Raw genomic sequence first — 15,967 nt, forward strand, 5'->3', positions numbered from 1 at the left:
GTGATTTTAATTGTTTAGTTTATTCATTTAAATGATTTTAACTGTTTAGCTTAATTATTTAAATACTTTTGATTGCCTAACTTGTTTATTTTAAATAACTTAAGTTTAGCGGTTAGTTATTTTAAATTATTTTAAATGTCTAGCTTATTTATTTAATACCTTTTTAATTGTCCAAATTATTTTAAAGATTTTTTTTTATTCCGCTTGTGTATTTATTTAATTTGATTTTAAATGTTAGTCTAGTTTGTTTAAATTATTTTAATCGTTTTGGTTATTATTTAAATATTTTATTTATCGTTGTGACAGCTCACGCGAGCTTCCCCTTCCCTTCGTTTCTTTGTTTTTTATCGATTAAGGCAATAATATGGATTCATTTCCTCACCTCGTAGATTTAGTATGTCATGTGTTTGGTTTATGTTTGCAATACTTTATTTTCAAAAATCTGTGCAAGTGCCATGTTCGGTATTTTTAACCCCATTTCTATCGTGAGATTTGCATTTCTTCATGCTTGAGAAATACTTATATTATGGTTATGGAGGAGAATTAAAAAGAAATTGAATTTGAAATGGGAATGGTATTGATGATTGACTGTTTCGAAAAATCCAAAAGTCTTTTTTAGCTTGTTGGGTTAAAAAATTTCATTTTTTTGCCTGTGATGATGGAATGGTGATTTAGAGGTTGCCATGGTTGAGATGCAGCTCACATGATAGCACTTAGGTGTGTTGGATATATCTAGCAAATTGGAGGTGAAGGAGCGGTCGAATTTGGGTCAATGTGAATTTGGTTTTGGGGCAGGGGAGTTGTTGATGTGCGAGCTGGGAGGGGGCTGGTTTCAGTGGTTCAAGGGAGTCTGCAATGTGGTATCGGACAGGTTTATAGGCTGGGATAAAGGGGGGTCCAATGGTTAAGTTTTAGGAGGGAGAATGGGCTAAAGTGTGTGGGCAAAATTTTGTATGGATTGGGGCTGCTCGGAAACGAGTGTTTATATCAGGGTTAGAATCATGGTTTGGATAAGGGCTCGGGTCTGAAATTAGTCTAAGATGTTAGGATTATTTTGGTTCAAGCGGGAATTAATTCGGTTAAGTTTTGGTTGAGTTCTAAGCATTTGAAGAAATAGGTGCAGAATTCTAGACTTATAAGCTTGTTGTCCGGAATTTGAAATTTATAGCTTGGTTAGGTAATGAAGTGTCATTGAGGATGACTTCTTAATTTAGTTCTAAGTGTGTGGGAGTCGTGGTTTCAAGCGGGTACTCCTTTGGAATAAGAATTGGGCGAGTCATAGGTTTTTCGAGCGACCCGCTCGGAATGTCCTAAGCATGTAATTAAGGTTTAGATTCTCATCCATGATTTGTTCCCTAAAACACCATCCCAGTCATCCATATTTGAGTCTCTTGCATGATCATTGAGTAAATATTTTCAAGGACATTACATCTACATATGCGTGCTAAGTCCATGAATCAAGAAGTAAAGAAAATATTTTTGAACGAAGTGAGATGATTGTGATTACATTTATCACGTGTTTGGACGAGTTAAGAGACGTCTTATTTTTCCTTACCAAAATATTCATGTGTTTGGACGAGTTAAGAGTCATCTTAGCTTCCCTTACCTAATTTATAGGTTTGGACGAGTTGAGAGGAATCTTGGCTTCCCTTACCACCCACAGGGCAAGACGAGTTGGGAAATATCCTGACTTTCTTGCGAAATAGTGCACTGCAGCCATGATCATGATAGAAAGTACAGAGTCACAATTCAAGGATCTAAGTTCACAATTACAGTTCAAATATTTATGATTATGTTTCAGTACAGTTTATTCAGTTGCAGTGATTATATTCGACTTAGCCATGTATATGTTTCATTTATGTTCACTTCTTTCCTTTAGAAATCATTTATTTAAATTAAGGGGCACAAAACAATATTTTTAGTATAAGCTATTTTTAATCTGCGTGTGCATGTATTTATGTAGTACTCGTTATTTTTCCCCCATATTCTTGTTGGGCCCCTAGGCTCACTACATCTACTTGGTGCTGGTATAAGTTATCATTAAGATTGCGGGGCAGGACTATCGAGTGGACTGTGATGCACGCACGACACATCCCTCTGATCATGTCGGTCTTCCGCAAAAGTTTATTATAGCACTTTAAAGTCTTTTATCTAGTTAATTTAGAAAATGTAAATGTAAAGATATTATTGTCAGAATTATTTGTGGGCTTGTAACTATCAAATTGTTTATCTTTTGATGTTCGACATGACAAATCTTTTTCTCTGGTTTTCATTTCTTTATCGGTCTAGTTTATTTAGTGTTGTTGGTTTTATTTTTTGTTGTTGTTGTTTGTGACAGTCTGGTTTGAATATAAATAGATAGGTCATGCCGAAATTTTTAATTTTATTTTTGAAAAAAAACCGTATTTTATTTAATTATTATTTAAGTAGAGTTAGAGTCGTTTCAGTTGGTATCAAAGCATGGTTCTGGTTTGGGTTGTGCCTACTGTCGGTTGCAAGAAACTCGAGAAATCTCGCCTCAAAGTCTGTAAGTTTAATTAATTTTATGTGTTAGTCATACTCGAATTGATACTTTAAATGTTTGATGTCTTCTTTTTTATTTAAAAAAATTATTTCAAAACTAGATGTTTAATTTATTTAAACTTGTAGCTCAGTGTGTATTCTTGTTTAAAAATTTCTTATATTAGTTTAAAGTGCACAATTTTACTGTTTATTTTTATAGCATGCGGTTCCAAGTTAAACGGAGTTGGTGTACCAATATTCCTTCCAGTTTTAGACAGTACGTGGTTGTTGTTTGAGTTATTAGGTAGTGTTAAAAATTTTGATGAGATTGTAGGAGTTTGTTGGGTAACATTAAACTTGCGTATTTGGATATATTAATTGTGTGCTATTATTGTAAGTTGTTTTCTTATAACTGGATTTTAATCGAATACAACTAAGTGAATAGTTTATTTAGGAATTTCTAGACATGTGTTTAGTCAGTTAAGTTTATGAATAGAACTCATGTGAAGACTTGAGATACGAACTTGGTTTTATATTATTATGGATAGTTGACTTTCTTTGTTTATTTGGGCAAGTATGATTTTTGGAAAATAGTGAGTCGGTTACTATGAGCCTTTCAATTTTGTGAACTATTATTTCGATCATTAATTTCCTTATCCTTCAATTGTGCTTGCATCCGTTGCAACATATACTTTTAAGTATCCGAAGTTTCTTTGCACTTCCTTTGAGAATTTATGGATTCGTATGACATTAATCGGCGTTGAATTCTGCCACTTTGGCATTGGTTGAACTTCTTAGTAATATCTTGTTAATGTTTCACACTTCTTGAAATTTTTCTTCGGATCTAGAGCCACATGTTGATGTGAGTAAGATTCACTTTGTATTTTCTTTTTGGTAACCTACTCATGTTGTGTGGCTGATATTTGATTTTACTTTGAGACCGTTGTTTTCCCTGATTATTAACTTGTGTGGACTTCTTTCGACTAAAGTCACACCGATTGCTCTTAATTGTGCTTTGATTGCTTGAGCATGATTTCATTACCCATGGATGAATGATCACGATATTTGTATCTTGTGGGCTCGTATTTATTATTCATGGAGCCTCTATTATTATTCATTCATCCCTAGAATTGGATCATAAGTGAGTTATTTTCACTTATCTAGATTTTTATTTTCAGCTCGTTTGTTTGTAATGCTTGCATTATTTCATTTCATATTCAGCAGTATTACTTGTATGTCTGTTTTCTTTCATGATCCATCATGATGAGGATTTGGGTGGATCATAATTTCAATTATTATTTCAAATTTTTGTGTAGAGAATTGGCTCGTAGCCGCATAGTAAGCATTTAGACCGATGGGATTTAGCATTTATACTAGATAAAATTCTAAGTTATCGTTGTGTTCCAAGGAATGACGACTATCAATTATATCAAGTTCTAGCAAGTAGACTGCTAGATAGTAAATTGATTGAATGGCTTGTTTCGATTTTTTTTAATGGATCGTTAAGAGTAAATAGACAACTTTGGTAAGATGAATGGGTACAGGATGACGAATAGAATATTCAGGTAGTTTTCCTAGATAGGCTGTAAATTTATTTATCGGTGAAATGCTAAGGTACTAGAGGAACAATGAGGAAGCATTTAAATTTATTTATCGGTGTAAATTTATTATGTTTTGCTTATTGTGAGTTAGTCAGATCCTTGGTGATATAGATATCAATAAGCATCAAAGTGCGCAACGAAAACTGATTTGAGTCAACTCATATGGGTGCTAAGTTGGAAAATTTAGTGTTGATCTGGTCTAAGGTATTCGAACCTAGTTAGTAAGTCTTGAATTTCGAGGACGAAATTCCATTTAAGGGGGAAGGAATTGTGACGCCTAAAATCCAATCTACTAACTCGCATGCATTAAATTAAATAAATATTAGGATTATTATTTTTAGGTTTAATTGATTTAAATTTCTTATTTGAATTATGTGTTAATATAATATTTTATTATTTATTCAAATGATTTTATTGTGCATTTTAAATTCGAAATCACACCGATTGCTCTTAATCGTGCTTTGATTGTTTGAGCATGATTTCATTACCCATGGATGAATGATCACGATATTTGTATCTTGTGGGCTCGTATTTATTATTCATGGAGCCTCTATTATTATTCATTCATCCCTAGAATTGGATCATGAGTGAGTTGTTTTCACTTATCTAGATTTTTATTTTCAGCTCGTTTGTTTGTAATTCTTGCATTATTTCATTTCATATTCAGCAACATTACTTGTATGTCTGTTTTCTTTCATGATCCATCATGATGAGGATTTGGGTGGATCATAATTTCAATTATTATTTCAAATTTTTGTGTAGAGAATTGGCTCGTAGCCGCATAGTAAGCGTTTAGACCGATGGAATTTAGTATTTATACTAGATAAAATCCTAAGTTATCATTGTGTTCCGAGGAATAACGACTATCAATTATATCTAGTTTTAGCAAGTAGACTGCTAGATAATAAATTGATTGAATGGCTTGTTTTGATTTTTTTTAATGGATCGTTAAGAGTAAATAGACAACTTTGGTAAGATGAATGGGTACAGGATGACGAATAGAATATTCAGGTAGTTTTCCTAGATAGGCTGTAAATTTATTTATCGGTGAAATGCTAAGGTACTAGAGGAACAATGAGGAAGCATTTACAATCGAATTACAAACTCTTTGAGGTGCTCAATTGCATACTAAGCTATTGAAATATGTATTCAGGTTGTACATATATTAATTTGGAAATTTTTGAATTTTCAGACTTGCCGTCAAGTTGAACTAGGGACTTGAGATATGTCTTCAGACGATATGTAAGAATTATTTGGTGCTTAGAGACGATCTAATCCAATAAATGGAGGACTGAACAACAGTGGATTTTATGGTTATAATTTTCTTATCAAGGATTAGATTTATTTATTTATAGAAATGGGTCAGATCTATCTCGTATTTTGAGGTCTAACGAGGTAGAATTGTATAGTTCCTTTAGCTATCCTATTTAGAAAAGTTTAGTGTTAATTGCTAAATATTTTGAGGACTTGTGAATTTCTTAAGAGCTCGAGTCGTATATTATATGACTTAAGTTTAATTGGTAAATAGACGTTAAGCATAACTTCGTTGTTTGAAAGTTTTTAAGTTATGGTCGAGATCGACATAAATTATTTATTGGTTATATGGGCTCTATTGCTTAGAATTCCGACATAGGATATAAGGTTAGCAAAAAAAATGTTGGTTGTGCAATGACATAAAGATTTAAGAATTTGCAGTTTGTAGAACTTATCAGTGCGGTAGGATGACGTTTTTAAGTTGATAAATTTAGGTTGAAGGTAAATTGAGGATAGGACCACTTGGGAAGATGTAAGAATTGTAAATTTTATGTTGCAATAAGAGTTAGTCAGATCCTTGGTGATATAGATATCAATAAGCATCAAAGTGCGCAGCGAAAATTGATTTGGGTCAACTCATGTGGGTGCTAAGTTGGAAAATTTAGTGTTGATCTGGTCTAAGGTATTCGAACCTAGTTAGTAAGTCTTGAATTTCGAGGACGAAATTCCATTTAAGGGGGAAGGAATTGTGACGCCTAAAATCCAATCTACTAAATCGCATGCATTAAATTAAATAAATATTAGGATTATTATTTTTAGGTTTAATTGATTTAAATTTCTTATTTGAATTATGTGTTAATATAATATTTTATTATTTATTCAAATGATTTTATTGTGCATTTTAAATTGTTATAATATTTTAAAGGTTTAAGGTTTTTCTTATTTAAATGATTGTGATTTTAATTATTTAGTTTATTCATTTAAATGATTTTAACTGTTTAGCTTAATTATTTAAATACTTCGGATTGTCTAACCTGTTTATTTTAAATAACTTAAGTTTAGCGGTTAGTTACTTTAAATTATTTTAAATGTCTAGCTTATTTATTTAATACATTTTTAATTGTCCAAATCATTTTAAAGGTTTTTTTTTATTCTGCTTGTGTATTTATTTAATTTGCTTTTAAACGTTAGTCTAGTTTGTTTAAATTATTTTAATCGTTCTGCTTATTATTTAAATATTTTTATTTATCGCTGTGACATCAAAATATTTAAGTATTAAAAATTAGCATTTTCAAACCCGATAAATAGAATTTGAGCATTTAATTCTTAAATTTTCAAATTTGAGCGTTTGCGGAATTAGGGCCTAACACATATAAAATGACATGTATTAAATTTTGGGTATTAAGTCCTTTACTCACTTAATCAATCTTTTGACTTGACCCATTAAGGATACTTCCAGCCCAAATCCCACGGCCCATTACACGATTCCCTCAGTCCAAATTCAATCGGCCCAATTTGAATTCCCCTCCTCCAAGCCATCGCGATAGCAGACTCCATCCCCATTTTTCCATCCACCTCACTTACGATCGGCCCTCCCATTTCCTTGTTTCCCATGTTTTCGCCGCAGCTTCTCCTCCTGTCCGGCGTGGTCTATCCCGGAGCCCGCTATTCAAGTTTATTCTGGCGCAGCTCGGCCACGGTCACAGCTCACACGAGCTTCCCCTTCCCTTCGTTTCTTTGCTTTTTATCGATTAAGGCAAGAATATAGATTCATTTCCTCACCTCGTAGATTTAGTATGTCGTGTGTTTGGTTTATGTTTGCAATACTTTATTTTCGAAAATCTGTGCAAGTGCCCTGTTCGATATTTTTAACCCCATTTCTGTCGTGAGATTTGCATTCTTTCATGCTTGAGAAATACTTATATTATGGTTATGGAGGAGAATTAAAAAGAAATTGAATTTGAAATGGGAATGGTATTGATGCTTGATTGTTTCAAAAAATCCAGAAATCTTTTTTAGTTTGTTGGGTTCAAAAATTTCATGTTGCTGCCTGTGATGATGGAATGGTGATTTAGAGGCTGTCATGGTTAAGATGCAGCTCACATGGTAGCACTTAGGTGTGTTGGATATATCTAGCAAATTGGAGGTGAAGGAGCGGTCGAATTTGGGTCAATGTGAATTTGGTTTTGGGGAAGGGGAGTTGTTGATGTGCAAGCTAGGAGGGGGCTGGTTTCAGTGGTTCAAGGGAGTCTGCAATGTGGTCTCGGAAAGGTTTATAGGCTGGGATAAAGGGGGGGTCCAATGGTTAAGTTTTATGTGGGAGAATGGGCTAAAGTGTGTGGGCAGAATTTTGTATGGGTTGGGGCTTCTCGGAAACAAGTGTTTATATCAGGGTTAGAATCATGGTTTGGATAAGGGCTCGGGTCTGGAATTAGTCTAAGATGTTAGGATTATTTCGGTTCAAGCGAAAATTAATTCGGTTAAGTTTTGGTTGAATTCTAAGCATTTGAAGAAATAGGTGCAGAATTCTAGACTTATAAGTTTGCTGTCCGAAATTTGAAATTTATAGCTTGGTTAGGTAAAGAAGTGTGCATTGAGGATGACTTCTTAATTTAGTTCTAAGTGTGTAGGAGTCGTGGTTTCAAGCGGGTACTCCTTTTGAATAAGAATTGGGCGAGTTATAGGTTTTTCGGGCGACCCGCTCGGAATGTCCTAAGCGCGTAATTAAGGTTTAGATTCCCATCCATGGTTTGTTTTCTAAATCACCATCACAGTCATCCATATTTGAGTCTCTTGCATGATCATTGAGTAAATATTTTCAAGTACATTACATCTACATATGTGTGCTAAGTCCATGAATCAAGAAGGAAAGAAAATATTTTTGAACGAAGTGAGATGATTGTGACTACATTTATCACGTGTTTGGACGAGTTAAGAGACGTATTATCTTCCCTTACCAAAATATTCATGTGTTTGGACGAGTTAAGAGTCGTCTTAGCTTCCCTTACCAAATTTATGATTTTTGACGAGTTGAGAGGAATCTTGGTTTCCCTTACCACCCACATGGCAAGACGAGTTGGGAAATATCCTGACTTCCTTGCGGAATAGTGCACTGCAGTCATGATCATGATCGAAAGTACAGAGTCACAATTCAAGGATCTTACTTCACAGTTACAGTTCAAATATTTATGATTATGTTTCAGTACAGTTTATTTAGTTGCAGTGATTATATTCGACTTAGCCATGTATATGTTTCATTTATGTTCACTTCTTTCCTTTAGAAATCATTTATTTAAATTAAGGGGCACAAAACAAAAGTATTTTTAGTATAAGCTATTTTTAATCTGTGTGTGCATGTATTTATGTAGTGCTCGTTATTTTTCCCTCATATTCTTGTTGGGCCCCTAGGCTCACTACATCTACTTGGTGCAGGTATAAGTTATCATTTAGATTGCGGGGCAGGACTATCGAGTGGACTGTGATGCGGGCACGACACATCTCTCTAACCATTCCAGTCTTCCGCAAAAGTTTATAATAGCACTTTAAAGTCTTTTATCTAGTTAATTTAGAAATGTAAATGTAAAGATATTATTGTCAGAATTATTTGTGCGCTTGTAACTATCAAATTGTTTATCTTTCGATGTTCGGTATGTCGAATCTTTTTCTCTGGTTTTCATTTCTTTATCGGTCTAGTTTATTTAGTGTTGTTGGTTGTATTTTTTTTTTGTTGCTGTCTGTGACAGTCTGGTTTGAATATAAATAGATAGGTCATGCCAAAATTTTTAATTTTATTTTTGAAAAAAAATCGTATTTTATTTAATTATTATTTAAAGTAGAGTTAGGGTCGTTTCAGTACGAATATTCAAATACCAATTCTTAGGTTTTGTCTTCTTTTATCTAAATTAGGTTTGATGTCATGGGAGTGTGAAGCTACGTTGAAGGTGCTTCGAATTTTTTTTATCTCATTGGATTGTGTATTTTTAAACTACTTTGATGTTGGAAAGTCATGATGCAACATGGATAAGTCGGATTTGGTTGTTTTACATTGGGATATTTACTCCAAATACATACGTAACTATTGAATGGGACACACTCCATCTGTTTGGAGTAAACTTCGTCTCGCCTCCTCTAGAAATAGGCTTTCATCTCAAATTGAATGAATGAGATTGTATCAGAAGTATCTCTCAAAATATAGTATAGACAAAAGAGATCATGTGATCATGAGATATAGAACTAATGGAATAATAATAAATATTACTCTTTATGTCCTACTTATTTAGGATTGTGTGTTTTCACGTAAAATAAGAAAACGTATAGAGATGTAAATTTTATTATAAAAAATTTTCGTTTTGCCTTATTTAATGAAGATTTTAATAGGTTGAAAAATATGTACAAATAATTAATGATATTAATTTAATATGAGTAAATTAGGAAGAAAAAAAAGGTTAAAAAGGAAACACTAAATTTATAAACTGGACTATGAGGGTGTCTGGCAAAACTTATAAGCTCTTAAAAATAGATTATAATTTGTTTCAGAGTTCATGAGCTCTTTAAATTTTTTTGACAATTTTTTTGTCAAACAACTTATAAGATGTCAAAATAAGCTGTTTGAAAGATTACAACATGTTTTTAAAAAGTAGGGTCACATCTATTTTTTTTAAAAAAAAGATCTTATTTTGATATGCTACAATGTTTGGAAAAATTGAATAGTTTATTTCCAATTATTAACATCGCCTATAAAATTTTATTAACCATATCAATAATAATTACATCAGTAGAAGGAAGCTTATCAAGTTGAAGTTAATCAAAATTATCTTTGTTCTACAATGTTACATGTCATACTAAATGATCTAGCTATGTTGTACATTGACAAATAAATTGTCAGACAACTATAGTACACAAATTTAAAAAATATTATTGCATCTAAAATAGCTAAACGAGTAGTATTTATGTAATTATTATAAATATGGTTAACTTGTTATTGATGTAATATATTATTTCTGGTTTATTTATGTATTTTTTAAATCATGTTTGTTTTTTGCGAATTGATTTTATAGTTATTTATTGTAACAAGTTGATCTATATTTTACTTTTCGCCTTATGTTCCGTCGAACTCAGGAACGACTCTGAATTTGTTGCGTTGGTTTACCCACCTGCCAGGTTGGTTTTACTTCCGCGTGTCTGGACTTAGGAAATTATGTCCTTCGAGTTCGTTTGCATCATGTCGGTAATCATGATATTTTGAAGGAAAAAACATTCGACGGCGGGTAAAAAGATGAAATTTATAGTAGTAATTGATCCACAATTATTTTCAACATTGGATGTTGGAGGTACTGTTTAGAAAGGAACATTTTGAAATTTATAGTAGTAATTGATCCACAATTATTTTCAACATTGGAGTGAGGTCAAAAGAGTGCATATGACGATTCTGCAGATTCTTGTTCACCGATTCTTCGGACAAAGAACTTCGGTTGTGGAAACATGACACCCCAAGTCCTATATGTGAGTTTACCTTAGGATGTCTCGAGAATATGATGAGAAATTGATGGTGGGAGGTGATAATAAAGTTCATTGAGTAAATAAATAAATATAGAAAGCACAATTTTAAAAAAACTAATTTGAAAAAATAACTGAAAAGGACAGAATTGATTCTAGGATGTTAATTGTGTTTCCGTGGGAAAAACACCTCTCAAGTTATGGTATTACTTACAAGGTCAGCATGAAATTTAGCAGAAATAAAAGATTGAGTTTATAAATAAAATCCATATGACAAAAGAAATGTGGTTGGACATTCAAAATTTTCAACCATGGCGAGTTACTTTCGGCAACCAACACTTGTTGAATTGGTTGACATACATCAGCGTGAAATTGTTGTAGCAAAAAAACTCTCCCCAACAATTTTGTAGCACAAAATTTTTTTTGACCTTATTTCCTATCTTTATTGTGGTATTCCCCACAATAGCCAATAGCCAGTGCATATTCTTGGCCCTTTTCATCACTGTCTCTCTCTTCATCACTGTGATGGTCACGTGCACGGGCTATTTGATCATCATAAGGTTCGTACATTACTTGAAAAACCCAAAAACAGGCTGGTATGGGGGAGATTTTTCGAGTTTTGGTTTGGGTTTGAGTTCGGAGATTTTTAAAAATCTTTGAAGCATATTGGGGCGGGTATGGGAATGCTATCTCTATCCCCGAAACCGCCCCAATAATAATAATAATAATAATAATAATAATAATAATAATAATAATAATAATAATAATAATAATAATTTTATTTATAAATTTTTTTAAATTTTTGAATAATATATAAATTATTTAAATATTAAAATTAAAAATAATAGTATTTATTAGTTTATATTATTTTTATACATCTTACTATCTTATTAACGTAGAGACCCTCTAATTAACAAACTTTCAATTAATTAGTGAAGCTTGATTTGAAATTAGCATTATCTCCTAACATAATTTTCAATAAAACCAAAATTATTGGTCAAAATAGTCATTTTATACGGTATCCTCTTTTCTAGCCATTAAAAGCTCACTTTGTGTCTTTTAATATTATTTTATTTACAAAAATGACACTCACTTTATAAGATATATTTTTTTTTTGTGAATATTTTTTTTAGGAAAATGTTATATTTTTATTATTTTTTAATTTTACAATTTATTATTTATTTTTTTCGTTAAAAAAAATGAAATGTATGATCACGCAACGCGTGCAACGAAATACTAGTTATATATAATGAATACGTTTATAATAAGATAATTTTTATAATATAAAAATATTATTTGATTATGTAACATAAATAAAGTATTAAGATTACTCATGTATATTTATAATTTATTTGAAAAATTTTTGAGAAAAAATATATTCTTACTAAAATTTTGATATATAATATCTTTTTTTAAAAGAACAATTTTCATTTACTTAAAAAATAATCTTGATTGATAGAGATATTTCTTATTAAATATATTGTGATTAATGTTAAATTTTAATTTATAATAAAAAAAAAAATTCACCAACTTTTTTTAATGTATTTTACAATAAATTTTACTAACAATATATATAAAACTAAAACTAAAAATATATATATTTATATATTCGAGTATGAGGACGGAGATGAGGATTAAGTCCCCGCGGGGATGGGAATGCTAACGGATCACGAGACCAAACCCGAGTTGGACCCACCGGGTTTTGAGGCGTGGCGGGTCCAAAAAAAAGGCGGGGCGGGTCCTGGTCCTTGTTCGGGTCTAAATTTTTCTTGGCCAGGCGGGTCCCGTGTTTTGAAAAACCCGCCCCGTTGCCATCCCTAGCCCTTCGTTACAACATTTCCACACAAGTGACAGCAACTGCATATACACTTGAAGAAGTGGCCTTCTGGTCTCTCATGGATGAGTCATGAGAGTACGTAAGCCCTCATGGAAATTAAGACGAATTATCTCGAAGAAGGAATCGTGTGTTTGAAGATTAGTGGTGGTCAAAATTCTCGAAATCCCGACCCTTCCCGAATCACATTCCATTCTCACCCCCGAAAAAATCCTTAGCCGACATTTTTTGCGACCAGAATTTTCGGGATTTTTTCGTCACGATTAATATAAGGAGAGGGATTGGGAATAAAACCTTATCTCGACGGGATCCCCAACTCGTCCTGAAATAATATTATAATATATTTTATTAATATATTGAGCTAAATATTATTGTGTTTTAACTCATATAACAATTAATTGTGGATTTAATTTACATAATTTTTTATTGTTGAAATGATCGAATAGTAAAATAACGAAATAATTTTTTTTGTATTTTTTTTTAAAAATAAATTAATAATTTAATTAATTCATATATATAATTATATAATTAGAACACATATTATAATAAGATATGTAATTTGACAATCTATATATCAAAATTTATATAGTAATTTATATCCGAACATTTTATTAATAATTATTCGATGCATATTATGATGCTCTTATTTTGACAAAACCTTGAAACATTGTTCGAAATATTTTAATATTATATGTTTTAAGTTGAATATTTATTTTTTATTTAGAAATATAAATTTCTAAATAGTATTTTTATACAATAATCACATTTTCTTTTTGGTTTTTGAACGAAATCTTGAAAATGAAAACAAATTCGGGATTTTCTCTCCCTACCCGACGGAATCCGGAACATTCGGGCCCGAAATGTGTCATGTACGGGATCGGGAGAAAAAAAAATTCCCGATTCCTTTCGTTACGAAAATTGGGTAGGAGGATTACGGGACGGGTTCCGACCCTATTCCACCCCTATTGAAGATGAGTACATATCATTTTTCTTAATTGTCGGCTAGAAGGCAAAGCTGGAAACCAACACGATAACAATGTTTTAATGAAACCAACATTTTGATTGTTTATATTGGTTTTAAAATAAAAAAGTGGACGTGTACGAAGATTCAAATACCAATTCTTGGGTTTTGTCTTCTTATATCTCAATTAGATTTGATGTGATGGGAGTGTGAAGCTACGTTGAAGGTGCTTCATCTTTTTTTTAAATCTCATTGGATTGTGTATTTTTAAACTATTTGATGTTTGAAAGTCACGATGAACCATGGATATGTTGGATTTGACTGTTTTGCATTGGGATATTTACTCCAAAAGCATACATAACTATTGAATGGGACACACTTCATCTGTGTGGAGTGAACTTCGTCATGCCTCTTCTCGAAATAAGCTTTCATCTCAAATTGAATGAATGAGATTGTATCAGAAATAGATCTCGAAATATAATATAAACAAAGGAGATGTGATCATGAGACAGAACTAGTGGGATAGTGATAAATATTACTCTTTCTCTCCTACTTATTTAGGATTAATATGTGTGTTTTCACGTAAATTAAGAAAAAAGTTTAGAGATGTAAATTTTATTTAAAAAAATTTCGTTTTGCCTTACTTAATGAAGATTTTAATAGGTTGAAAAAATTGTACATATACTTAATGATATTAATTTAATATGAGTAAATTGTTAAAAAAGTTGGAAATAAAACACTAAATATGGAAACTGGACTATGAGGGTGTTTGGCAGAGCTTATAAACTTTTGAAAACAACTTATAAGTTTTTCAGAGTTTATGAGCTCTTTAAATTTGTTTGGTAAATTTTTTATCAAATAGTTTATAAGCTCTCGAAATAAGCTGTTTGAAAGCTTATAAGTTGTTTTTAGAAAATTAGGGTCACCTCTATTTTTTTTGAAAATATCTTATTTTGATATTTTTGTTTTTCATATTATCCTTATATATTTCATTAAATTACGACCATGCCCTCTGTATACATGTAGCATAATCCTATCAGATCTACCATGCCCAATTATATGTGATACTCCTGGGATTGAGGAAACACGAATTTTTGTTGATACGCGCCTGAGCAACTTTGATCATTACACGGGGCCCAACGAACCCCAGAAAATCTCATTTTGTTACGAAAAAAGCACGAGAAATATAATCAGAAGTGAAAAGGGCCATCGCTCTCAAATTAGGCTCGTGCTTTGAGGTCCAAATGTTGATGACAAACTTGGGCTGCAAAAAGATGGACCAGAATATGGGCCCAAATGTAAGGGTTTGCAGAACACCACTGTTACCCGCGCGCTATGGGTTCATTCCTCCATTTTTGTTTGTTTTTTTTTTATTTCCATTATCTTCTACATTCCCTTAAAATCGATTTTCATTTGGAAACCCTAGTTGAAGTACTATTTATAGCAACCTCTCAGCTAGTGTTTTTCTATGAGATTTATTTTTTTAATTTTTTTTTTTCGTTTTCAATTTCAATCTCAACCAACAATCCTAACCCTAAAATCGAAGTGTTAATTTATCCATGATTATAATCAGGATTACTACGTTGAGTCATTATATATCATCAAGAGCGAGAGCGTGTGTGATATCATTATATTGGTTTGTGTAAGAATTTTCAGATGCGAAAAATATAGTCATACAAAATAATCATTGTATTTATCCAAATTAGCCAGCCCAATACATTATTAACATGTACTCAATTAAATTAGGATGAAATTGGTGGACTCCAGGACCACACAATGCAAAATAATTCTTGAACAAATTCATTCCAATGTATTTTTCAAGAATAAAACAATTAGTTAGTGACCATTTTCATATGTTACCCCGTACAGAACCACAAATGAATCTCTAAGGCAAAAAAACACCAAAGATAAGAGAAGCTTAACTTCAAAGCAGATATGAGCTTGAATAGTTGACGGAAAGTTGCATTAGCCCAAAAGTTTATTCAGTACACATTAAAAATAACGATCATATATAGGTTCACACAAAATGTGAAAAAAGATCTGGAGTTCGAAATCATCGTCATCACGTTAAATTTACCTCATACATGAAACTAATGATTAATCACGATGCAAGAGAACTCACACTTGGACAAAATCAGACTAAAGTAAATCAAGATACACATTCCCATCGTTCCCAATCACCTTGAAGAAAAACTTTTCAAGAAAATGAATACGTCCCACAAAGTGTTACTTGAACAACAGAGGAAATTAAAGCCATTTCGATCATGAGAGAGTTGTCAATTAGGCTTTACAACATTATGAAGAAGGAATGGTACTGTT

The sequence above is a fragment of the Henckelia pumila genome, chromosome 3 (genome assembly GCF_033568475.1).
Source record: "Henckelia pumila isolate YLH828 chromosome 3, ASM3356847v2, whole genome shotgun sequence".
In the NCBI taxonomy this organism is placed as follows: Eukaryota; Viridiplantae; Streptophyta; class Magnoliopsida; order Lamiales; family Gesneriaceae; genus Henckelia; species Henckelia pumila.